Genomic DNA, 27,583 nt, shown 5'->3' on the forward strand with positions numbered 1-27,583 from the left:
CTGAGTCCTATGATATTGTCATAATCAGAGAGACAGTTCTTGGCAGGCTACCACCCCCAGAGCACTGTGCAGATAGCAGACTGAAACGCACTTCTAGTCTTCCTATGAAGAAGGCCTATTTATTTGTCCTGGAGTTTCTGCCTCAGGGGCAGGCTTTAGGTTTGTCACCCATCTAGAGGCTACAAAGGGCTCTCGGAATGTGGGCTGGAGGAGTCCATCTTTGCACTCTTCCTGGGTCTTGCTACAACTTGCATGTACCTCATAGAAAGGAGCATGTACACTTGTCTGGAGCCACAATTTTGGCAACTGCTGACCAAGGGACAACTCCAGATCATTTGTTCTGGAGGCAGCAAGTTTTACAATTGCAGTCTCATGAGACTGTATAAATTGGCATACTTTAAAAGCAGTGGTTTGGGGGTCTGGCTTCCAGTCATCCTGATACTAGGAGCTGACTGAGATCACATCCTTTGGAACACTGACAGTTCCTGGCACACCCTCAACCACTAGGACCTATGAAGAATAAATCAAGCTGCTTAGACAATCGCAAAGTTTCAAGAGGCAACCAAGAGCTAGAGCAAGGTTGAATGGCAAGTTTCACCTCCTACATAAGGCCATTCACTCAAGACTGAGAGATAGCTGTTTTACCTAATACACGGAAACAAACACAGAGAGTTAAGAGAAAAATGAGGAAACAGAGGAATATGTTCTAAACAAAAGAATAAGATAAAACCTCGGAAAAATCCCTCATGAAATGAATCTAAGTGATTTAACTGATAAAGAGTAAAAAGTAATAGTCATAAAGATGCTCACTGAACTCAGAAGAAGAATGGATGAACACAGTAGAAACTTCAACAAAGAGATAGAAAATATAAGTGCCGACCAGAAGTCACAGAGATGAAGAATATAATAACTAAATTGAAAAGTACATTAAAGGGGTTCAAGAGCAGACAAGATAAAGCAGAAACGACCAGTGAGCTAGAAGATAGAGCCGTGGAACTCACTCAAACAGAACAACAAACATAAATAAAATTTTAAAAAGTGAAGGTGGATTAAGAGATATATGGGACAACATCAAACAGAATAAAATTCACATTATAGTGGTCCTAGAAAAAATAGAGAAAAAAGGGCCAGAAAATTTATTTGAAGAAATAATGCCCCAAAACTTCCCTAACACATAGAAAGAAACAGACATCCAGATCTAGGAAGCACAGAGAGTGCCAAACAAGATGAACCTGAAGAGATTCACACCAAGACATATTATAATTAAAATGTTGTAAGAGAATTTTAAAAACAGAAAGAGAAAACAACTTTTTTATATATGAGGGATTCCCCACAAGACTATCAGCAGATTTTTCAGCAGAAACTTTGCAGGCCAGAAGAGGTTGGCACGATATATCCAAAGAGCTGAAAGGGAAAAATTTCCAACCAAGGATGCCCTACCCAGCAAGGTTATCATTCAGAATTGAGGGAAAGATAAGGAATTTTCCAGACAAGCAAAAGCTAAAGGAGTTTAACGCTACTAAACCAGCCTTATAAGAAATGTTACAGGGACTTCTTTAAACCGAAAAGAGAGGGTACTAATCAGTGACAAGAAAACATATGAAAGAATAAATCTCACAGATAAAGGTAAATATACAATAACGGTAGTGGATTAATCACTTATAAAGCTAGTATGAAGGTTCAAAGACAAGAGTGTTAAAAATAACTCCAACTACAATAATTAAAGGATATAGAAAATAAAAAGATGCAAAACGTGACAACAAAAACATAAAATATGGGATTGTGGGGAGTAAAAATATAGAGTTTTAGAATGCATTCAAATTTAAGTTGCTATCAACCTAAAATAGACTATTACATATATAGGCTGTTAAATGTGAGCCTTATGGTAACCACAAAACAAAAACCTACCCTGGATACATAAAAGATAATGAGAAAGGAATCTAAACATAACACTAAAGAAAGTCATCAAACCATAAGGGAAGAGAGAAAAGAAGAAAAAAGGAACAGAGAGGAACTACAGAACAACCAGCAAATATTTAACAAAATGGCAGTAAGTACATAGAAATAATGTCACTTTAAATGTAAATGGACTGGGGCGCCTGGGTGGCTCAGTTGGTTAAGCGACTGCCTTCGGCTCAGGTCATGATCCTGGAGTCCCGGGATCGAGTCCCGCATCGGGCTCCCTGCTCAGCGGGGAGTCTGCTTCTCCCTCTGACCCTCTTCCCTCTCGTGCTCTCTATCTCTCATTCTCTCTCTATCGAATAAATAAATAAAATCTTTAAAAAAATAAATGTAAATGGACTAAATTCTCTGATCAAAAGACATAGAGCGGCTTAATGTATAAAAAATAAGACCCATCTATATGCTGCTTATAGAAATACACTTCAGATGTACAAACACACACTGATTGGAAGTGAAGGGATGGAAAAATATGTTCTATACAAATGAAAACCAAAAATTTGGATGGCAGATAATAAGCTAAATGAGCTTGTGGTTTAAGTGAAGAAGTTGGCATAGAGAATATTAATAGCCTGACTTGGTACTAATGGCTGAATTTCATAATAAAGAGGTAAACTCAGAAAAATAATTGTCTGGTTTGCAAATAAGAATGGAAAGGAAAAGAAGTCTAGAAATTTCAGGACTAACAATGCTGAAAAACCTTGGAAAATGACAGAAAAATGACAAAAAAATGACAGAAAATAGAAGGACCCTAGCCTCTAATGGTACTCTGAAGCTAACATAGCTGTCCTGCCAATTTAATTCAGAATTATTTCACATGGAAAAGAAAAGCAAACTTTAATCTTTTCAAAGCCAATGGAATTTTTGGTTTCTATTACTAATATCTGAATTTAAATTTAAGCTGACTTAATATAGTCATAAGATTCAGAGCAGTGTTTGCTCCAGGAAACTTTCAAGACTTGGTGAGCATGGTCTGCGTTTGATCAATGTGCCTTCATCTGGGTGGTCCTAGATTTAGGCACTGGGTTGAGAGGAGGAGCATGCACCTCCATGCCAGTGGATATCGCACAATGGGTCATGGATGGGCTAGCAGGAAGAGCTGGAACAGTAAGCTACTGGCTTAGCTGATGATGGTCTGAAACATCGACTATTAGTTGTTATTAAGCTTGCCTAAGAATGTCACAGAGTAGGGCTCTGGCAGGAGTTTATATTGTCTGCCAATCACCATAAGAGATCCTTCAGGACCAAGGGGTTATTCTTCTTACTATTTGCATAACAATTCTTGTAATTATTTGTGGCAAAATGTGAGATAAGAACACACTTTTGTCATTACCTACCTCTTCCTCCTGGCCTTGCCCCATATTGATGGAGTCATCTTGAGTGTATTCTAGAGAATTCTGATGAAAAGCATGCAATCCCACGACATGGATGGAACTGGAGGGTGTTATGCTGAGTGAAATAAGTCAATCAGAGAAAGACATGTATCATGTGACCTCACTGATATGAGGAATTCTTAATCTCAGGAAACAAACTGAGGGTTGCTGGAGTGGTGGGGGGGTGGGAGGGATGGGGTGGCTGGGTGATAGACACTGGGGAGGGTATGTGCTATGGTGACCACTGTGAATTGTACAAGACTGATGAATCACAGATCTGTACTTCTAAAACAAATAATGCAATATATGTTAAGAAAAAAAAAAAGAAGAAGAAGATAGCAGGAGGGGAAGAATGAAGGGGAGTAAGTCGGAGGGGGAGACGAACTATTAGAGACAATGGACTCTGAAAAACAAACTGAGGGTTCTAGAGGGGAGGGGGTGGGGGGATGTGTTAGCCTGGTGATGGGTATTAAAGAGGGCACATTCTGCGTGGAGCACTGGGTGTTATGCACAAACAATGAATCATGGAACACTACATCAAAAACTAATGTAATGTACGGTGATTAACATAACAATAAAAATTATTAAAAAAAAAGACGTGGAGAACTTGGTGACAATTAGCTTCATGTTCTTGACAAATAAAGGGATATTTGTTCAGCACATAGATGGGGCTGATTTAGGGCAGGTATGGATTCCTTTATCAATACTGAAGTTCAGCTTCCCCTTAGTGAACATATCCTGCAGCTACTGGGCTCACAGGACTATAAAAGTATTAACATAACCATCCAAACATGAAACAACCCTTCTTTTTCCAGGGTCTATTAATCATTTGCAAAGAACAACCATGTTTGGTTAGTAAAGAAAACCTCAGTAAATTCCAAAAAGAAATTATAAAATCAGTCTTGTCTGACTATTCAGCAGTCAGATTTAAAAATCTTTGAATTCAACTTTTACAGCAAGTAGATATCATGGGGAAATAAAGTGGGACAGTTACTACATTAGATTAAAAAGGCTTAAGTGACTTAAGCAAATACAAAGAATTGATTTGTTTAGGTTCAGATTCAAAGAAAACAACTATAAAAAAAGGTTTTGGAGACAGCTGTTCAAATTAATTAAGGACTAAGAATTAAAGGACACCAAGGCATTATTGTTGATTTTGTTAGGGTGATAATAATGGCACTGATTCTTCCTTCCATAACTTAAAAATAAACTCCTAATAAAATAAAACTTGTTGAGTAGGAGGCAAAAGATTCAGACCCTGTAGACAACCCGTCACAGCCTGGCCCTGCCATGTCTCCAGCACCATCTGTAACCATCATAACAATATATGTTCTAGCCAGGCTGCTGCCCTTAAAATTCCTCACATACACTCTTATCTTTCAGAATTCAGTGTCTTTGCAAAAGCTGTTTCTAGGAGTTCGCCTGAAACCCTCCAACTATTCACGTGGCAAAATGGTCTTGTAAGACTCAGCTCAAAAATTGCCTTCCTGTATTCTTTCCTCAGCAGACATGGCACATAAGTCCCTGTGTAACCACATTTTTATAGCACTTACTCCATTAGACTGCATTTATTTTTTGGAACACCTGTCTTTTCCCAGTGTGCCCTGTATATGCTTCCAGTCTGTCCATTTCCTTCGGAAGAGAGTCGTTTCCATTTTCTTACTTCCCTTTGCTTTACTCCACAATCTATTTTAATATTGCCTCCCACCCACCTCTCCGGTGCACTGATTAACAGTGGCCTCCAAATTTCATAATCTTACTTGACTGCTATGTAGTATTTGAAAGTGTTGTTCACCTACATTTTCTTGATCATTTGTGGGTTCATTTTTTTTGTTGATTGTCTTTATTTTGACATGTCTTAACATAGCTTTCTCCTATAAGCGGGTGATGAAACAAAGGCTTGTGTGCAGGGGGTTTATTTTAGGAAGTGATTCCAAGGAATAAGAGGGGGCAAATTGGAAGAGCAGAACAGGGAAAGAGAAAAAGCTGATCTAAGTGTGCAGCCTTGATTAAGGAAATCACAACTGTGGACCATAGGACTTCATCTTGCTAAGAGCTGTATAAGGAGCTATAAGGATGCACTTGAAAATGTTCTTCCTGAGGATCAGAAAAGAGTAATATTTATTCATTTCCCATCCCGCACTGGTCAAGGGTTGCTCCCCGGGCTGTTAACAACCTTGTACTTCCATGTTTACATGAGTGGGAGAGCAGCTAAGTGGATCCCTGAAGGTGCCCTTCTTGCTGATGGCAGCAAATCCCTAGCAAAAATTTCCCATTACTTGGTATGGGACAAGTACAAGATACATTCAGATTACATTTGAGCTCAGCTAGTTGATCCAAAAATGACAAGGTTAAGAAAGTAGAGGCAGTCCTAGTTTCAGCAATCAGACAACAAATAGAAATAAAAGCCATCCAAATTGCCAAGGAAGAAGTCAAACTTTCACTGTTTGCAGATAACATGATACTCCATATAGAAAACACAAAAGACTCCACCAAAAAATTGCTAGAACTGATACACGAATTAAGTAAAGTCACAGGATACAAAATCAATGTACAGAAACCTGATGCATTTCTATATACCAATAATGAAGCAGCAGAAAGGGAAATCAAAGAATTGATCCCATTTATAATTGCACCAAAACCTGTAAGATACCTAGGAATAAACCTAACCAAAGAGGTAAAACATCTGTACTCTGAAAACTATAAAACACTGATGAAAGAAATTGAAGATGACACAAAGAAATGGAAGAAACATTCCACACTCATGGAATAGAAGACCAAATATTGTTAAAATGTCTGTACTCTCCAAAGTAATCTATACATTTAATGCAATCCCTATCAAAATACCTCTAGCATTTTTCACAGAACTAGAACAATCCTAATATTTGTATGGAAATCACAAAAGACCCCAAATAGCCAAAGCAATCTTGACAAAGAAAAGCAAAACTGGAGGTGTCACAATTCTGGACTTCAAGGTATATTAAAAGCTGTAGTGATCAAGACAGTATGGTACTGGTACAAAAACAGATACATAGATCAATGGAACAGAATAGAAAACCCAGAAGTGAACCCACAACTATATGGTCAACTAATCTTTGACAAAGCAGGAAAGACTATCCAATGGAAAAAAGACCATCTCTTCAACAAATTGTGTTGGGAAAATTGGACAGCAACATGTCCAGAAGAATGAAACTGGACCACTTTTTTCCACCATGCACAAAAATGAATTCAAAATGGATGAAAGGCCTAAATATGAGATAGGGAACCATCAAAATCCTAGAGGAGAACACAGGCAGTAACTTCTTTGACATCAGCTATAGCAAATTCTTATTAGATATGTTTCCAGAGACAAGGGAAACAAAAGTAAAAATAAACTATTGGGACTTCATCAAGATAAAAAGCTTCTGCACAATGAAGGAAACAATAAACAAAACTAAAAGGCAGCCTACAGAATGGGGGATAATATTTACAAATGACATATCTGATAAAGGTTTAGTATCAAAACTATATAAAGAACTTATAAAACTCAACACCCAAAAACCAAATAATCCAGTTAAAAAATGGGCAGAACACATGAATAGACATTTTCCCAAAGAAGACATACAGATGGCCAACAGACATATAAAAAGATGCTCAACACCACTCATCATCAGGGTAATACAAATCAAAACTACAATGAGATACCATCTGACACCAGTCAGAATGGCTAAAATTAACAACACAGGAAACCAGTGTTGACGAGGATGTGGAGAATGGGGAACATTTTTACCCTGTTGGTGGGAATGTGAACTGGTGCAGCCACCCTGGAAAAGAGTATTGAAGTTTCTCAGAAAATGAAAAACAGAATAACCTATGACTGAGCAATTGTACTACTAGGTATTTACCCAAAGAATACAAAAATACTGATTCTAAGGGGCACACGCACCTGATGTTTACAACATCACTATCAACCATAACCAAATTACAAAAAGAGCCCAAATGTCCACTGACTGATGAATGGATAAAGAAGATACGGTCTATAACTATATCTATACAATGGACTATTACTCAGCCATAAAAAAAGAATGAAATCTTACCATTTGTAACGATGTGGTTGGAGCTAGAGTATTATGCTAAGCAAAATAAGTCAATCAGAGAAAGACAAGTACCGTATGATTTCACTCATATATGGAATTTAAGAAACAAAACAGATGAACACAGTGGGGAATAAAAAAGAGAGAAGCAAATCAGAAAACAGACTCTTAACTATGAAGAACAAACTAAGGGTTACTGGAGGGGAGGTGGGCAGGGGGATGGGTTGGATGGGTGATGGGGATCAAGGAGGGTACTTGTGATGAGCACTGGGTGTTACGTGTAAGTGATGAATCACTAAATCCTACACTTGAACTAGTATTACACTGTATGTCAACTAACTGGAATTAAAACATAAAAAACTTGAAAAAGAAAAACAAAGCAAAACAAAAACAAAATAATAAAATAAATGTCTGCAGCATGAAGAAAGAAAGAAAGAAAGAAAGAAAAGAAAGAAAGAAAAAAGAATGAAAGAAAGAGAGTGAGAGAGAAAGAAAGAAGGAAGGAAGGAAGGAAGGAAGGAAGGAAGGAAGGAAGGAAAAGAAAGAAGAAAGAAGAAAGAAAGAAAGAAAGAAAGAAAGAAAGAAAGAAAGAAAGAAAGAAAGAAAGAAAGAAAGAAAGAAAGAAAGAAAGAAAGAAAGAAAGAAAGAAAGAAAGAAAGAAAGAAAGAAAGAAAGAAAAGAAAGAAAGAAAGAAGAAAGAAGAAAGAAAAAAGAAAGAAAAGAAAGAAAGAAACCAGTAGGATGTGAAGTTTGGTGCAAAAGATGTTCAATATTCCATTTTTCCTGGATCCTCTTCCCCTACCAGTCACTTAAATATTGGTGTTCCCCAAGGCTAGTCCTCAGTCAAATCCTACATATTCATTCATTCAGTCAGTCAGTCAGGAAATATTTATTCGGCTCCTATTATTTTCCAGACACTTGAGATTCATTAATAGATGTCAAATAAAGATAGCTGCATTTATGGGTTCAGCATTATAGTATTACATAATAAATAAGTAAATTAGCATATTAGAAATATTATAGAAAAAATGAAAAGAAGTTTAGAGAAACCAGGAGTTTTGGAGAGAGGGATAAGTTTGCCAGGGTAGACTCCATTAAGGAAGTGATATTTTAGCAAAATCTTAAAGGAGGTCAGTGCAGTATCAATATGAAAATCTGGAGGAAGAACTTTCCTGTTAGAGGGAAGAGCTTGTTCAAAGGCCCTGAGGCAGCAGCATGGCCAGCTACCATGTTTGAAGGCTAGTGAGGAGGCCAGTGCAGTTGGTCATGCTGAGCAATGGAGAAAGTGGTAGGAGACAAGATCAGAAAAGTAACAGGAGCTGGATAATGTGGAGCATGGGAAGCCATTGTAAGGACTTTGGATTTTACTTAGGGTGAAATGGGAGTCATTGCAGGGTTTTACAAAAGGACTGACATGACCTGACTTACAAAGAGTCCCTCTGGCTGCAGTGTTGCAGCCAGGTTGCCAAGAATCAACTATAGTGGCAGGTTAACCAGAGAGGAAGCTATGGTAGGCAGACTTCTGAGAAAGCCCCCAATAACTCCTGCCTCCTAGAAGTCACATTTTTCATGGGATTGCCTACCCTTGAACGTGGGCTGGACCTAATGAATAGACTATGACAAAATAATGAGTGTCACCTCCCAGATTAGTCTGTCTTCTCTCTGGTTCTTCTCATTTGCTCTGATGAAGCAAGGTGGCATATTCTGAGCCACCCGCCAGACAGGTTCACGTGACAAGGAGCTGCAGGAGGCCTCTGCTCGGTAGCCACTGAGTTGCTGAGGCCCTCAGTCCTCTACTTCACAGGAAGTGCATCCTGCCAGCCACCTCATGAATGAGCTTGGAAGAGTATCCTTCCACCTTCGTGCCATGATCGGTAGGCCCAGCGCACACCTTGAAGCCTGTAGGAGCCTGGCAAGTAGAGATGTCAACTAAGCCGCACCTGGATTCCTGAGCTGCAGCGATAGTGAGATCATCAGTGTTGCTGTTTTAAGCCACCAAGGTTTGGGGGAAATTGGTTATCCAGCAATAGATAACGACTACAGATGTTACTGCTGTACTCCAAGTACGAGGTGATCATGGCTTGGAATAGGATGGTAGCAGGGGAGGTGGTGAGGAGTGAGGAGCTATGGCTTTGAAGGGAGAGTCAGGAGGGTATGGGAAAAAAAAAGGGCCAGGAGTCGCAAAGGGCTCAAGCGACATCAGTGACAGGAGGTCATGAGGTGTATAGGTTCCCAGTTCCTAGGTCATCTGTGAAGAAATGTGCTTGAAGGAAGCAGCTGACTTAGCTCTAAGAGGAGGGACCTGTCCTCCCCCTCACAGGGTGTGAGAGAACAGTCTTCTCAGTAAGGATAAACAGATCACTTTGGCTTGCTGGCTCAGTGGAGGTCATAGATGTTTACACAAAAAAATTGCTAGAAAGGCCAACTGCTAACTCCTGACGACGTTATGGGAGGCTGAGTATGAGTGCAATCTCTCTAACGGTAAGAAAGTGGAGCACAGAATTTCTTTTTAAGTTGGAAGAAATAACAGGTTTTTCCAGTGGCAATGTTCAAGTAGAGGGGGAAAATCTGATGCAAAAAGAGAATTGCTGGAACAAATTCCACAAGTAAGGGATCTGCTACATGAGTTTGGTTTCAGATAGGCACGCACAGCATTTCATCATTCTGTCTACATGGTCTCTCCTGGTAAAGCAGGAGCAAGAAAATCAAACTGAATGCCTCCATTAGACTGTGGCAAGCAGAACACCCACCTTGTCCAAGAGAGTCACTTTCTAGACACCCCAAGTTCTGGCCAATTGTTGACAGCTCAGGAATGTGGACCCAGAGTTGCCAGGTCTTTCAATTTTCAAAAGCAGCCTATAACCCTGCTTTTATGTGAGAGCTTCCAATTTTTAAATGCTCACAACTAATCCAGAATTTAAAAAAAAAAAAAAAGAGCACTCCGCAGGTCAGAGCACATTAGCGGGTTGAACTGAATTGTGGTCTTTGCCCTAGGTAATCACATGCAGGTTCACTATTTTAATTAACATCTCTTCTACACAGTAGCTGGAGTGAGTTTTTAAAATACAAATCTGATTTGTATCACTACCCTGCTAAAAATCCTTAAGTGCCTTTCTTTTGCACACTGGACCAAGTTTTGCACAGTGGATAAAGTTATAACTCTATAAAGCAGCTTTTCCCCATGATTGTGCCTGAGCTAACTTCCTCAGCCTCGGCTCCTGCCATTCTGCTCTTGGACTTGGTGCCTGCCCCACACCCCTCCCCCCATGCCACTTGGAGACCTACTTTTTGTTATGAACCCCCTTTTTAAATTTAAATTCAATTAGCTAACATATAGTACATCATTAGTTTTTGATGTAGTGTTCAGTAATTCATCAGTTGTGTATAACACCCAGTGCTCATCGCATTACATGCCCTCCTTAATGCCCATCACCCAGTTACCCCATGCCCCCACCCGTCTCCCTTTCAACCCTCAATTTGTTTCCCAGAGACAAGGGTCTCTCATGGTTTGTCTCCCTCTCTGATTTCTTCCCTTTCAGTTTTCCTTCCTTTCTCCTATGATCTTCTGTGCTATTTCTTACATTCCACATATGAGTGAAACCATATGATAATTGTCTTTCTCTGATTGACTTATTTCACTTAGCATAATACCCTCCAGTTCCATCCATGTCGATGCAAACAGTATGTATTCATCCTTTGTGATGACTGCGTAATGTTCCATTGTATATATATGAACCACATCTTCTTTATCCATCCGTTAAAGGACATCTCGGCCCCTTCCACAGTTTGGCCAATGTGGACATTGCTGCTATGAATATTGGGGTGCAGGTGTAAAGGTAATATTTGTATCTTTGTGGTAAATACCCAGTAGTGCAATTGCTGGGTTGTAGGGTAGCTCTATTTTTAACCCTTTCTATGTTTTCTTCATACCTCATATTTCCTCCAATAGCAGGAATATCTTCTACTACATTTGCCTTCATGATTCTGATACCTTTGGGGGTAGGGACATTTTCCATCTTATCCACTGGGTCTAGTTTCATGACTATTATGTGGCAGACAGTAAGCAAATAAATGATAGAATTTGGTGCTATCCATATCTTGACACCAATGGTTTCTCCTATGCTCTTTACAGCCATTCTCCAATTATCTCTGGATATCCGGATGTCTACGTGCCCACCAAATTCAAAATGCCCCCTCTTATTTTTCTTCTCAACTGATGACAACAAAATTCACTCAGTTATGTGGGCCACAGAACCGAAGTGTCTCTGAGTCCCACATCAGATATCACCAGATTCTGCTGGGTATTTCTTAAGTTAAGCTGTTCTTTTCTTTCCCATTACTATTGTTTTAGATAAGACCCTCTTATCTCTCAGCTGTGCAAATTCTGTATCCTCAGAAAACATCTCTCTGTGTCTATCATCTGCTCATCTCGGCATCAACTCACAACCCTGCTGGCAAACCCAGTCCTACTTTCTTCTGCTTCAAATGCTTTGCTGACCCCTCAGAGGCATTTAGGCCTAGTTCAAATGCTGTAAGAGGTTCCTGACGTTCAACCCTTACCTCTTCATGACCTACCTTAGCTTACATTTCCTATTATCTCCCACCACAATGATCCATCTTATACATTATGCTCTAAAAATATCAAGCCTCTTATAGTATCCTAAACAAAATTTCTATATCATGTCTTAAATGCATTGACCCATACTGTTATTTTTACCAACATTCTGTTTCATCTATCCAGAGAGACTGTTATTCATCTTCTGAATTCAGCTCCAGTGTCCCCCGATCCAGGAATCACTTTTTAATATTTCCCTATAAGAGTTACTCACTTCCTATGAGCTGCCTTGGATGTTTATTTATATTTCTATTGTACTTATAAACCCATTTCTTCCTCTAGGCTATGAGGTCTTAGGAACAGAGCCTGGGTTTTACTCATCTCTGTTGTACCACAAACAAGCACAGAACCTGATGCACAGTGATTGTTTATAGACAGTGTTTCATTGAATGGTGGCCATACTTTTTTTTTTTAAGATTTATTCATTTATTTTGAGAGAGTGAGACACAGAGACAGAGAGAGCACATGGGGGGGGGGGTCAGAGGGAGAAGCACGCTCCTCGCCGAGCAGGGAGCCCGATGTGGGACTCAATCCCGGGACTCCAGGATCATGACCTGAGCCGAAGGCAGTCGCTTAACCAACTGAACCACCCAGGCGCCCAATGGTGGCCATTCTTTATCACATGCAGCTCAAATATACCATTGATTCAGAGAACACTAAATAGTCCCATTTGTATTTAAAGCATTTACCAAAATGTTTAGGTTTTAACGTACAAGGAAATAGACAGAAAGTATCCTGTTGCCCTGATCTTGAAGTCAATAAGCATTTATCTGCTCGTGTCTGCTGCAGAGTAACCAGGGGGAGTCGAAGCAAAATTGTGCGGAAATTGAGGTTGCCTTTGGTATCTTGCCTGCTTCCCCTCCAGTATTCATTCTGAAATGTTTTACCTTCTTTCTCCCTTTACCCCCAACATGCTTATTCTCTTTTCTATTCCCAAGGCAGGCACTTCATTTTCAGTCTCCAACAGAATCAGAAATTTTGATCAGCAATAATCTTTAGAGTAAATTGAGAATCTTTTTTGAACTCAGTCTAAAAGGAATGCATCCACTGGTGAGAACAAAAGGGCAGGATGTTTGCTTGAAATTGAGTCTATTCCAGAAAATGTATGATATATGTTCCATGTCACTGAGACAGGGAAACTGAAGGACTCCATACAAATCTGCTTTTTGCTTCTTTTCCTGCTTCTGTTCTTGCTAGGACATGCACCCCCACCCTACTTTACACATGCCTTGTAATGCAAATAGCATATGTACTCCTTGTAAGGGACAAGGAATTAATGATTCTCTAGAATAGATAACATCTAAGGAAGGACCAGCTGAGGATGACAGGAAGAAGCTATCATATGTGAATTCCAGACCACCTGAGCTAGACATCTCTGTATCAAGTCCCCCTGGCTCCAAGGAATAACATCTGGGTCCTCATCTTCATTCTAACTGGTTAGAATGCCTGAGAGGATCACCCTCCTCAATAAAAAAACCCAGACCCTGAACAAAGACAAGACCCCCTCTTTTCCTTTCCAAGTCTTCCAGACTCTCTGAGCATCTCTCTCTTCTATATATCTTGAATAAACTCTGCTTTCACCGCTTGCTGGCTTGCATTTGATTTTTATCCTGCATGAAGCCAAGAATCCTCTTGGCTGGTCCTGTGAGACTCCTGCCTGGGGCCTCAGACCCAGCCTCCCAGCATCATAACCAGAGATGACTTTGCTTCACACTTCATTTTATGGATGAGAAAGGCAAAGCCCTCAGACACTGCCCAAAGCTGTACTACTTAGTGGTTCCAGGACAATCTTCCATGCTGCCATTCACAAATTGTCATAACGAATTAGGCATGTAAGAGCAAATAGTTTTTCTACTACATTTCCAGAGGGAACTGTTGACATTGGAATACTACAGGGGACTTAGAAGAATAAATCTCAGCTGATAAAATTCTGAACACAGGTGAGTAAATATTACATGATATTTAATTATAGGCATAATATTGAATCATGAATGCCACTTGGCACACAGAAGAAAACAACTTCCTATAATTTTTCTGTTCAGAATCTCAGAGGGACTAAAAGATGAGCACACAAACCCAGTTCTTGTTTTCATGTGAAGGAATTTGTGATGACACATTATAGGAAATACCTATTGTCACTAGCATAGATCTGGGAGGTTTCTTCTTTCCTTTAGATGAACAACAAATATGACGGGCATACTTTGGAGAAGATAGCAATGGCATCTTCTTGCACAGCTGAGGCCTCATATGCTACCAATGAGGATTAAAAAGGCTGGCAAGATTTTGGGAGTTGTGGCTAATCAACAGGCCTGGCCTTGCTAATTGTAGTGAGTGTCAAACGGCAAATTTTGCAGTTTGACCTGCAAACTGGTGCAGTTTGCGCCAGTTCCCTGTCTGGGAACTGCACACACTGTCTCATAATTAGCAGTAACAGCATTAATAATCTTCTGAAAAACACCTTCCCCCAGCTCTTTGTTTTTCTGTTTAATTTCTATAGCTCTTTTCCCCAGGTTTTCTCCCTGGAGTTGGAGTTAGGAAGTTAAATGATAAACCTTGAATACTAATTTGATGCTAGGCACTGTGAAACACATATTACTTCATTTTGTTATTAAACAAGCTACAATAAAGCCCACACTCCCATCTACAGATATGGAGACTGAGGCAGAGAGAGTTTAATAAATAATTTGTTAAAGGTCATAACAACTGGTAAGCACATTGCCACATATTTCACAAACATTTTTTTCTTTTCCTTTTTTTGAGATTTATTTCTTTTACAGAGAGAGAGAGAGAGAGCTAAACTGGAGGGAGGGGTAGAGGAAGAGGGAGATTCCCAAGCAGGCTCCCCACTGAGAACAGAGCCCGCCCGACACGGGGCTCCATCCCAGCACCCTGAGATCGTGACCTGAGCTGAAATCAAGAGTCGACACTTAACCAACTGAACCACCCAGGTTCCCCAAGCATTTTTTTTTTCTTAATTTGGAAATACAGGTGTGCCGCAGGTAGAAACTTCATTTCCCAAACTCAAGTGTGCAAGAAGCATAATTTCCATTTTTTGTACAGAACACAATTTCCACTATAAATCCTCCATCTGACCAGTTGATAGATACTTCAGCTCAGTCAGTTCTAGGTTCCTCCTCTTTGCCCTTTCCTCATAGCAGTAGAAATTTATTTTGGTCAATTCTTGCTCTCTCACCCATTTCTTGGAATGGTGTCTAAGTTCTGGTGGGCTTGTATAGTCATGTCAGTGCTGGACAGGAAGCACACAGCCTGGGCCATCAGCTCTCCAAGCTGGCACACACTAAGATGGCTCCATTCCTGCCTGTCATTGGGTGCTGATCCAGGCAGGTCCTTCCTGAGTTGGTCTTAATAACCAGGCTCAACCCCAATAGCCAGGTTCTTGGATCTAGCACTCTCCTCTTTCACTCTCAGAACCTTTTTGGGATTTGTAATCATTCTCTAAATCCAGGCTACACTGTGATTAGGAAAGTTGGTTTGACCACCTATGGTTCTCCCTTTATTGTTTCCATGTTCCTCTTGGATGCTCTCATACTTCAACTGTGCCTACGTTACACTGAGCAGTGGGCAGCTGCTGAGGCTGTCAGCACCATGGGCCTGGACATTCACTTCTATCCAGACATCTTGCTATTAACCTGGGCTTGGTCTGTGAAAGGGAGCATAAGTTTCTCCTGCACTGGAATCTCCAAAATTATCTAAGGTTCCTTGCATATCTCTATACCCCAAACTGATGACAGAAAGGGGCAGGTTCCAGCGCAACCCATATTTCCGTGATTTGCCTTGCCTTTCCACCTCTTGTTAATTCTTTCAAACCTCTCTTCCACATCACCAGGGTGGTTTTAGTTTGGGGAGCGTAGTGTATCCTGACTCTTATTCTCAGAAAGTCCATCTTTTGTCCTGGGAACCTGGACAAATTCTGCTGTATATTTTACACATATTTTTTTTCTCTTGAAAATCTAGATTTTTGAAAGAAAAAAATGTAATTTACTTCTTTATTTTATCTGTTAATATTTCCGCCCTTCCTTGAGGCAGTGACCATAGACCTCTCTAAACATCTGCCTGAAGAAGAGAAGGATCATGAAGTAATAAGAAATCTGTAAGATGGGAAGCACATTGGTCAATTTTTCAAAACTATTTTTCCACCACATTCCAACATAGAGGAATTAGCTATAAAGAGTCAAGATTGTACTGTGGTTGGAAATGGAAGAGAACACAGGCATTATAGCACAAGTGAAACCAAAGTAGATTCTAGAAAATGATCAACAGTATAATGTAAACCTAAAGAAGCATCTGTTTTGGGTCAGGCTCACTGCTCTGTACTTTTAAAAAATTCCCTTTTATCCTCTTCACAAATCTACTGGACAGGTTTCATTACCTCCATTTTGCAGATGATGAAAATTGATGTTTAGAGGGATAAAATGACTTGTACAAACTCACCCCACATAATATGTTCCAGAGTTAGAAAGGACTAGAAGCACAGATACCTGTCATGTACAAATTCTTCCAAAAAATAAGAATAAAAGGAAAATTATCCCTTTCTTTTTAAGACGCTAGAATTCCAAGACTGGATGAGGATTATAAAGAAAGAAAATTATCAGCTCACTTCACTTATGATAATAAATGAAAAAATTTTAAATAAAATATTAATTGAAGCTAATAAAGTATTAAAAATGCATCATGATCAATTAGGGCTTATTCAAGGAGTGGAAAGAAAGTTTAGCATTAGAAGATCTAATTTTCTTAATCACTCTGGGGTTGGGATCACAGTGAGGCGTGTGTGGCATCTAGGGTGGACTATTTAAGTGGGCATGCACTCTCAGGCTGAGAGCCTCCTGTATTTTGTGCCCTATACTCCTAGCTTGTCTTCTTTAGTCCTGGTTCTGATGACCATGTTTGGGATTGAAGAAAAAAATTCACATCTACTATATAAACAGCATTAAACCTCAACCAATTTATATGAGAGACTTTCAGAAAATGATGATGGAAAGGGAACTATTTTTCATCCATAAAAGCTATACATCCAAAACTTAGACAAACATCATATAAGAGAGGAACTTTAGATGTATTTTCTTCTAAAATCCAAAAAAAGATGAAGACCCCTTGTATCACCATTACTCTTCAACATGGTTTTGAAAAGTCTGTCCAATTAATACTAAATGTTGTAAGCATAGGAAGAGGAAAGACAAAACTATTGTTTGCAGATGACTTAGTCATCTACATAGAACCCTGCAAAATCAAGAAATTACTAGAATCAATAAAAGAGTTAGCAAGGTTGCAGAAGATAAACAGAGACGGATAGTGTTCTCTTCACAGTAATAATCCATGAGAAATAATCAACAAAAATAAGATACCATTCTCAATGCATTACAGTATTTAGGAACTAACTTAACAAAGACAACCATAGAAAGGAAATTTGTACATTCCATTGTAGGGCATTGATAAGGAATTTTAATAAGCTGAGAGGTATATATTGTTTATATTTACAAAGATCTAACACTGTAAAGATGTCAATTCTCCCAAAATTGGTTTTATAAATTCAGTAAAATTCCAGCAAGGTATTTTTAGAGAAAATGACAAGCTCATTTTAAAATTCATATGGGGGCGCCTGGGTGGCTCAGTTGGTTAAGCGACTGCCTTCGGCTCAGGTCATGATCCTGGAGTCCCTGGATCGAGTCCCACATCGGGCTCCCTGCTCAGCAGGGAGTCTGCTTCTCCCTCTGACCCTTCCCCCCTCATGTGCTTTCTCTCTCTCTCATTCTCTCTCTCTCAAATAAATAAATAAAATCTTTAAAAAAAGTAAAAAAAATAAAATTCATATGGAAGAATTGAGGTGTAGCCAATTTGAAAAATAAGAACAAAGAATAAGGGCTTGAGTAATCAAAGTCTTTGAGACAGTGTGGTGGGAAAGGATTTTATAAATAAACACTGGTCCCACTTTCACAAATCATAAGGCAATGATTTATGAACTTGACTAATCAAAATTACTACTACAGCAAGTTTATGTTTAGTGCAGGACACAATAAACAAAGTTGACAGACAGATGTCATACTGGAAGATGGTATTTGCAAAAAAAAAAAATAGCAGTTGTTAATCCAAATATTTCAAGAATGTTCTAAGCAACAGGAGGAAGGATAAAAAGGCTAGTAGAGATGTGAGCAAAGGACTGGAATCAGCAATTACCCAAAGGGTCAATAAGGATACAATATTGGAAGAGGGCACTGCGTTTGGAGCAAAAACCAAGTATATATAGAGGCATAAATTTAATTTGTCTTGAAACTCGGACATGTAGTTGGCGTGTATATATTTTAATGATTAATGTTTGCAGCTGTTTCCCATGGCATGTGTTGCTGAGGCAGGATCTGAAAGCAGCCACTACCACAAGGGAAGGTCTAATTTGGAATTCAAGGATTGGACAGTGAAGCTCTTAGTATCTCCCCCCACTACACGGGATCTACTTATATTTTATTTACAATCATGTTTCCCATTTGGATAAGGGGTTTCATTAAGGGTGGGGACTACCATTTACCATTATAATTCCCCTATGAACCCAGCATCGAATTTGGCACATTGTGTACATGGTAACCATTTGAAAAACAACAAAATTCAGATTCGGCACAGATGAAGAAAAGAGCCCTCTAGAATGGCCTTTGATTCTGTAATTATGACACATCTCTTACTAACAAAGAAATATTTTTACAATTTGCCCTTAAGTAGGAACTTTGCCTATTCCACTACTTTTTTAAATTGACATATACCAGATTAAAAGCTATATGAAATAGGCATGTAACATGTTCTCGGAAATTATCTAACAGTACCACCTGCTTCTATTTATTTAGTTTCCAAAGCTGTGTAAGACATTGTTAATATTATCATGGGCTATTTTAAGTAAAAATCTAAATAAGATATATCTGCATTTAAAATAGTTTTATACTCTTTTTATTTCATCAAGTTTATTTACAGATCATAAACCTCCTAAGATAGGATAACACATATATATGTATATACACATATATGTAAACATACATAATGTATATTATTAAATTATAGTAGTGTATACATAGTATATTACTAGATATTAAAATGTATACTTTTTTATTTTTTCTTTCAACTCCCAATATAGTAATGAGCTTTGAACTGGTGAATATATTGAATGATTTCCCTCGGGGGAAATACTAAGCAAATACGAGCTCCTTAGAGCATCTATTTTTGTTTTTTAGGATTAAATGCCTAATATTCTCTGCCCACAGGACTATAGAATGTCTAGAGTAAAGGTGAAGCTATGCTTCTAATAAAAATCTTTATGTTTGAGTCTAAGCCAACTCATTTAGTAAACAATGTGAAGGGAACGTAATTAACATTCTTGGTTTACTGTCAAGGCCTGAGTCAGGGGAAGGAAGGCAGTGTATATGGCAAGGTCTTTATGAAAGCATTTATGAAAAGTTGAAGGATTAACAAGTAAAACTAAAGGAAGGAAAAAGCAATATTTCATTGGTTAACAGGGTTTGAAAATAAATTTGCATTCAGCACAGTTCCATGTGGTTTGCTGAATATTAAACATGTGGAGAACGATACTAACATATAAATCCCACTTTCCCATACAAGTAACCTAACAAATGCAAAATGATAAATAGCCAAAGCCATAACAATGTGTGAAGCAAAGAAGCATCCCATTTTAAAAGAACCCAGTGTTATGATGTTTAGAAATGAAAGCCAGTCCTAGCACTGCCATCTGAAGAGGCAGGACACCCCTCCCCCCACCCAGGTGCAACTTACTCCTTTCCATGTTAAAGAAAACAAAAACGGAAAAAAATCATTTTAAATAAATAGACCACCTTTTCCCCTCATATTTATTTTATCAACACTGTTTCATTATATTTGCAAATGTGTTCACTTTTGTTCAAAGACAAGATGTATTTCATGTCCGTTTTGGACATGAACAAAGCAAGAAACTTTTCTTAGCAATTCTATATTTTCTGTTCTCCAGATAAATTTTTTCCTTTTCCTTTATTTGATGAAGAGGAAGTGTTTTCATGTAAACTAGGTGTAAACTTGACATTGATTTAAGACTTCATTCAGTCTGGAAAACTGCACTGAGAGTTTGGAAGAATTCATATAATCCAAACCCAAAGAAGAGCATTCTGACTCTCCCCAAATCTGTTCCACTAGAGGACATGTGCCACTTGTTATTCAGATATAATTTTAAACCATGTCTCTTTGTATTCACTGAATTATCAAAGCTAAGATGATTGGCTTTTTTGCTGTGTCTTTATAATGAAAATTTTTGCCAAAATAATCATGAAGAATCCATTACTAGGTAATATTTTTCTATTAGTAGTATAGTATTTCAAACTAAGTTTTTAAAAATAATTTCTTAGCAAATAATGCAAATATATTTTCCACCTTTTCCCTCACTGCAAGTAAAAAAAGAATTTGATTGGTAGCCCAAATATCAGTGCTAAGAAATGAGACTTTTCTCATTGAGAAAAAGAATAGTAACTTGGATAATTAGACTTGAATTTTACCCTGGTTTGGCCCCTTATAAGCTGTGTGAATTTGACAATCACACTTCACTTCCTTTTGTTTTTTAAAATTTTATTTTTATTTATTTGACAGAGAGAGACACAGTGAGAGAGGGAACACAAGCAGGGGGAGCGGGAGAGGGAGACGCAGGCTTCCCACTGAGCAGGGAGGCCGATGGAGGGCTCCATCCCAGGACCCTGGGACCATGACCTGAGCCGAAGGCAGACGCTCAACGACTGAGCCACCCAGACGCCCCCACACTTTACTTCTATGTGCCTCAGTTTCCTTCTCTGTACCATGCCCACTTCCTAGGGCATTTGTGAGGAGTGAAGAAAATCATACTTGTGGAAGGCTCAAATTGGCAATGTGTAAGCTGAATCCTGCCCATAGACATGGTTTGTTTGTCTTACAGAGAGCTTAAAAATTTTTAAATTTGTTGATAACATTTAAAAATTAGACAGTTCAGATTTTTGACACTTAGTTTTTAAATCTAAGCACTGCAAAACTTAGAACTGGCAGGAACGGAGTGTAAACTTAGATACATTCCTACCACTGCCTTTTGTCTTCATCCACACTGCCCAATAGATGTTTCCACATTATAAAATATAGATATATATATTTAATTGACTGCCCTGGTGACATCCTGTTAAAGAAAAGTTTTTAGACAAGGTGATCTCAAGCACAACAGGGAAGTAGTGAATATGCCAAAACAGGAGAGGAAAGAAACACATACCCAGATGATAGAATGTTTATACAAGTCACTGACAGTTAAACACAGATACTGGGTTATTTCACAGAGCTAGAAAACCACCATCTCTTGTACAATTGATGTGGATTACTTTTTAGGACATGTGTGATTTGAGCCATTCACAGATAAGAATGAACCACTCATCAGAGAAAAAAAATAAGTAATCTATGTCAGACATAATAAGTAAATTGATCTGTGGCTAGTAATTAGTAATAGCAAACAATGAGGATTTGTCCCTGATACAGCCAGTAAGCTTGTAGGCTCCGAATAGTGTTAAGTAAAGTTCAGCTGACAAAAGCACAGGGTCCTGATTCTTCTCAAACAGCTATGAAATTTTTTTCCACAGCGCGAATTAAATATGCATGCACAGTTTGATTAATTCTTAGTTCAGATACAAATGTATGTTTTCAACATCTATCACCCCAGAGATCTATCTATATTTCTGTTTTTTCATATTTTCATTAAAATATAAAATTATACAGAAAAGTACACAGGTAAGTGTACAACTCATTGAATTTTCACAAATTGAACACGCCTATGCTCAAAACCCAGGATAGTTGTCCTCTTGAAGCTCTGCTAGCCCTGTCTCTCTCCAGACCCCACCTGCCCACCCCCTGCAAGGGCAACAGCTCTCATGCCTTGAAATCCTTCTGACTGCTTTTGCTTGCTTTTGGGCTTCACTTAAATAGAATCTTAAGATCTTTTTAATGTCAACTTTCCCTCACATATCATCATATTTATAAGATTCAACCATATTTTCAGGTATACCTGTAAGTCTTCTATTCACATTGCTGAAGAGTATTTCATAGTGTAAAAATGCCATGTTTATGCATTCTGCTGTTAATGGATGTTCGGGTAGTTTCGAGTAGAAGAGCCATTATCAATAGTGTTTCTATGAATATTACTGTACATTGTTTTTGGTGCACACATGATAAATATCTGCTCAGGTTCCCCAGTGATTCCTAACATCCACTTTTAAAAGATTTCCCATATGCTTAGAGTTATGCAGAACATTTGGATCCAATCACAGGGACTGTTTTCATTATCCTTTTTGAGGTAGAGGCTTCTTTGTGTTTCAAGTGTTCTTAAATCGTGCTCCTAATTGTATTCCTGCTCTTCTGACCTTCTGCCTTTCTGGAGCATCTTATTTGTCTTCATCTCTGCAGTCTGACTAATCTCTCCCACTCTTTGCTGGTTCTGATGTACTGATGACATTTCTTGGGTCCAGATCACTCCTGCTTTTCCTTGTCTTTCTTCGTCTCTCCTGCTCTTGTTTGCCATCTTTGGCTAAAGCACTCCTGTGCATCCAAGGCCCCACACAGTTCTTGAGGCTTTGACGTGTTAAGAAAACTTGCCCATTAACATAACAAGAGAGATGGTAGAGGAGAGAAACTAAGAGCACAGGCTCTTGAAGCCAGACTTTCTGGGTGAAAATTCTGGTTGCCATTTACCAGCTGGGTAATAGTAGGTAAGTTTTCTCTGTGTCTCAGTTTTCATAGTGATGCAGTTGGAGAACTTCTATCCAATAATGCTTGTAATAAACTCCTCTTTCTTCTAAACTACTTTTATTCTCTTGGCCCTATCTCGTTTTTATATGTCAATAATTCTTTCTCTATTTTACTTACCTGTGCTGTGTTCACCTCATTTCTCTTCACATGCCTATCTCAATTGGCATTACCTTGCATTACAATGATTCCTTCTAAAGTTTGTTGACCAGAGCAGCATCTGTCTTATGGATATTAACACACCAGGCCATGCAGGTCTCAATTTAAGGTACATTGGCTGCATTCCTTTCCTGTTGCTACTGTAACAAAGTGCTACAGATGCAATGGCTTAAAACTACATAGATGCATTATCTTACAGTTCTGGAGGTGAGAAGTTCAAGATAGTCTCACAGGCCTAAAATCAAGGTGTCAGCATTCCTCCTGGAATCTCTTGGAAAGAATCTGTTTTTTTGTCTTTTTCAGCTTCTAGAGGCATCCTGAATTCCTTGGCTTGTGGCCCCATCCTCCATCTTCAAAGCTAATCACCCCAACCTCTACTTCTGTTATTGCATCTCCTGTCTCTGATCTTAATTTTCTTGACTCCCTCTTAGAAGGATCCCTGTGATTATTAAATAGGACCCTCTGGATAATCCAGGGTAATTTCCCATCTTAACATCCTTCATCTAGTCACATCAGCAAAGCTCTTGTTGCCACACAGCCTAACATATATGTTCGAGGCTGTAGGACGTGGACATCATTGGGAGGCCATTATTCAGTCTAGCACAATGGTGAAACTATTTGTTTTAATTACCTAAGGAAGTCTTTGTTACTTTCTTTCCCTCAGGGCCATCTTACATTCACAGAAAATGATTTGCTTTCCAAAGGTAGGAAAAAACAAAAAACATGGTATTATTCCAGTGACTAGCATGCTTGCTAGATATTAAAAATTAAAGATCATTACATTCTGGCAGGTAAGTATCAGGAGAATGTGGGTTATGCTCTGGGTCTGGCTGTGCCTCCACTTGAGTAATACCAGCTAATCCCCAGATAAGAAAGACATCCATCAATGGGCATATAATTGCATATGTAATAAATTCAGCATGTAGAAATTCATCTACATAAGGATTACATCACAGTAGCACTGATAGCCTTTATTCACTTAGCTCAAATAAATCCTCGGGGCTAAATGAGATGGGCCTGTGTCTTTTTGCTTTAACCTATTTACTATATATAGCCCTACCTCTTAGGAACATTTTTTAGGAAATGTGACCGCCCTAGGAGACCCAGGATGAGATCATCTCCATACATTTCCCATTTGTGGCATCTACTCTTTTTTATATTGTAGGGCATCTTTTGGCTGAGGCACCAAAAAAGAAAAATATTATTAACTCCTTCCTAACTTTATCTCTGCTTCATCTAAGACTAAGCTTCTGCTTTATTCCTACCATTCAGTAAGGCTCCAGAAGATTCCTTAGCGCCCTGATCTGACCCAGGCACTAGATGTATAGCTGGTGGTCTCTAGAGAATTTAGTACCATAGATAAAGTGTCTAACAAAATAATTAAGTGCTTAAAATATGGACTATGGGCACAGATTAGCCTCTTGCTCATTTTTTTTTTTTTTCCTCCTTGGGGCCTGTTTGTTGCCCAAAACAAAAAACTTTTCTCTGAATTTGTGGAGACACATTTTTCTTTATTTCAGTTTCTTACATAGGGAAGCCAATTGCATAGAGGAGGATGCTACATTGTAGATAATACCCTGGTTCTGAGTATGAGATTCGGACATGCAGTTGGGATATAACAGCAGGAAAAGGTATGGATTGGGAAACACGTGGGCCTCATTCCTGACAGGGACGGCCATTCTGACCCATGACTTAGACATGACACAAGCCCAAGGAGGCCATAGCAACACTTTGTTTAAGTCAAAAATGACTTTTTTAAACTAACTCATGAAGGGAAGCCACAAAATACCTCTTTCTGCCATTGACCAACTTTTGCTTATCTACATGGGGAGAGCAAATAGAGACTGCAGCAATTACTAAGATAATTCAGTTGCAGAGCTTTGTAATCAAATGTGCTTTTTTAAATAATCAAACATAGATAACAGAAAACAGATTTGTGGTTGCCAGACACGGTGGGTATGGGGTGAGTGAAGGGGGTCAAACTGTCTAAGCTTCCAGTTGTAAAACTAATGATGGGATGTAATATATAGGGTGGTGACTTTGGTTAGTAAAACTGCTGTGTATATTTGAAAGTTGCTAAAAGAGTAGATCTTAAAAGTTATCAACACAAGGAAAAAAGTTTGTAACTACATATAGTCATAGATATTAACCAGACTTGCTGTGCTGTTTATTTCACAGTGTATGCAAATATTGAATTATATCATACACCTGAAATTAATATAACATTATAAGTCAATTATATCTCAATTAAAAATAATTTTTTTCCTGACCTTTTCTATTCAAATTAATTGTCTTCAAGTTTGAGGTCAGGGCAGTACCATAATAAGAATAATATGGGATACTTGTTAAAAATGCAGATCCTTGGCTCATGACACACCTATCCATCTGGGGGCAGGTCCTAGGAATCCTGAAGCAAATTTAAGTTTGAGACTTGCTGATTTAGGGGAAGGTGTATGATTGTAAATGTAGACAACGGAATTTGAATTTTTTATTAAATGATGATTTCCTCATTTGTACTTTCAATGAGATTTGGTGAAACTCCTACAACAAAGAGAATTGTTAAGTAATGGTATTGTTTCCACTTCAGATACAATCTTAAATAGCCACAATTTGTGTCAGCACACAAAATTGTTCTCCCAGTTTGAAATGACCTCACTAACGATGAACACATCAAATCAGTCTGCTTGTGTCTACTGAGCATGCACCCTATAGGACGTGATACTAATGTGATTACCACTGTGGGAATTATAAAAACATAAGATAATTTTAAAATCCCTTTATTATAATTCATTATTGCTTATATGGTGCTACCAATAATGCTAATAATGACATTAATAACGATATCTATTTGCCTATAGGATTATCATTTTCTATTTTTATCTTATTTAGTCCTTACAAACCCAGGAGGTAGATACTATCAATATCAACACTTAATGAAGAAATTAAATCTAAAGGATTGTAACTAAACGTGTAAATGTCACATAACTGGTAATGCACGGAGCTGATATTTAAATCCAAGTGTGTCTGTCTCTACATTCTGCAATCTTAACCAGGGCATTTTTTTTTTCCAGATAAATTTCCACTTTCGGGGTCCACATGAGACATATTAAGGCTCTATCCTTGGTTGAGGCCATCTTAAGAACAGGAGTCCTGGGGGTCAAATGAGTACTGTAAGGAGTCTGAAGCCATGAGCTTTGGGACCTAGAAACGAAGATTTGATAGTCATGAAGCCAAATCTATACCTATGATTACATTGTAATCAGTCAAGTTCAAAACTTGAGCTAAGGGCAAAATATGGAGCAAAAAATGAGAACAGAAGTCAGGAGGTTAAAAATAAAAATTAGAGAGGGGGGAGAGGTGAGAATGTGGTGGGAGGTCAGGGCTCAGATCAAAGACTGTGGTCTGTGAGCAACCATGGGAGGGAGAGTGTAGAGGAACAGCACTGGACTAGACCATGTGTACCCCCAAAACTGAGTTTTAACTGGGCCCTTACTGATTCTCACTCTACTTGCTTGGGTGGGGAGAGGAAAAGAGTGGTATTTTGAAAACCCTGATTATTATTTTTAGAGTCAAATTGTATCATTCCTTCTCATTTAAAACCTTCCCTCTTTTAGGATGATCCACAAAGCATTGATGTCTGCAGTTTGGAGGGCTGTCTCTGTATAACTGGCATTACAAACAAGCCAGTCTGGAGCATCTTATTAAGTATGGCAAAAAGGTAGAGAATCCATTTTTCTGGAAAACAAAGCCCAGTTCAATCAGGCAGTGTTTGAATAGTGAAGGCAATTAGCAAACTTGCCATTGTTCACATGACTAGCAAACGTGTTTGTTATTCAGGAGACTATCCAGAGATGAAAATTAAAGCAGCTTTGTGGCTTTTCTGAGGCAAATATGAAGCTGTTAGAAGTGACAGCTAACTGTTTACCGCATGAGGTCAGCTTCAGGAGCTTGGTTAAAGGAACACCTTAGATCACTGGTGAGCATGATCTAAGGTTGATCTTAAAAACAAACAAACAAACAAACAAAACAAAACACCTGAAATGAAGAAGGTTAAAATGAACTTTTCCTGGGGTGTCTAAATAGGGCAAAACAGATAAAAAAGATGTAATATTTTAATGGCACATATCCACATGCAGAAAAATAAAGGTGTATGGAGCAAATACTCCACAGCCTTTCTAAATTACTTGCCACTTTTGTATAAAGATTTATGAATTTGTGTCTACCATCTTAAATTCGTATACAAACAGGTAGAAAATCCAATAATCAAAAAACAAAAACAACAATGTTGAACCGAAAAAGGGGACTTTATCTACTTTTCTTTCTCCCCACTCTCTACTTCACCCCAACTGTTTTGCATCTAATTCCCTCTTGATTTAGATTTGTTTGACTCCAGAAAGGCGTCTGGATACTTTAAGCATTGATAGGTTCTTTCCTCATTTGTAATTCATACAAATATGAATTTATGTTTGAGTTATACATCTGACATAATACATATATTATTATATATAAGTATCAGTTGGGCTTATCACACACTAGGCCACATTGGGGCAGGCGGCCCCCCTGGGTCCGTCAGTGAGTTTGGGTCTGTTCTGTCCACTCTTACACTTTGTAATACT

At 38.5% G+C, this 27,583-nt stretch overlaps 1 long non-coding RNA gene across 1 annotated transcript in view; it reads right to left on the reverse strand.

Annotated features, from left to right (window-relative positions):
- The window catches only part of LOC113918486, a 64,327-nt gene that overhangs the window by 4,565 nt on the left and 32,179 nt on the right, over nt 1-27,583 (reverse strand). The gene's annotated exons all lie outside the window — the stretch shown is intronic.

This window comes from Zalophus californianus, chromosome 1 (assembly GCF_009762305.2).
Source record: "Zalophus californianus isolate mZalCal1 chromosome 1, mZalCal1.pri.v2, whole genome shotgun sequence".
NCBI lineage: Eukaryota > Metazoa > Chordata > Mammalia > Carnivora > Otariidae > Zalophus > Zalophus californianus.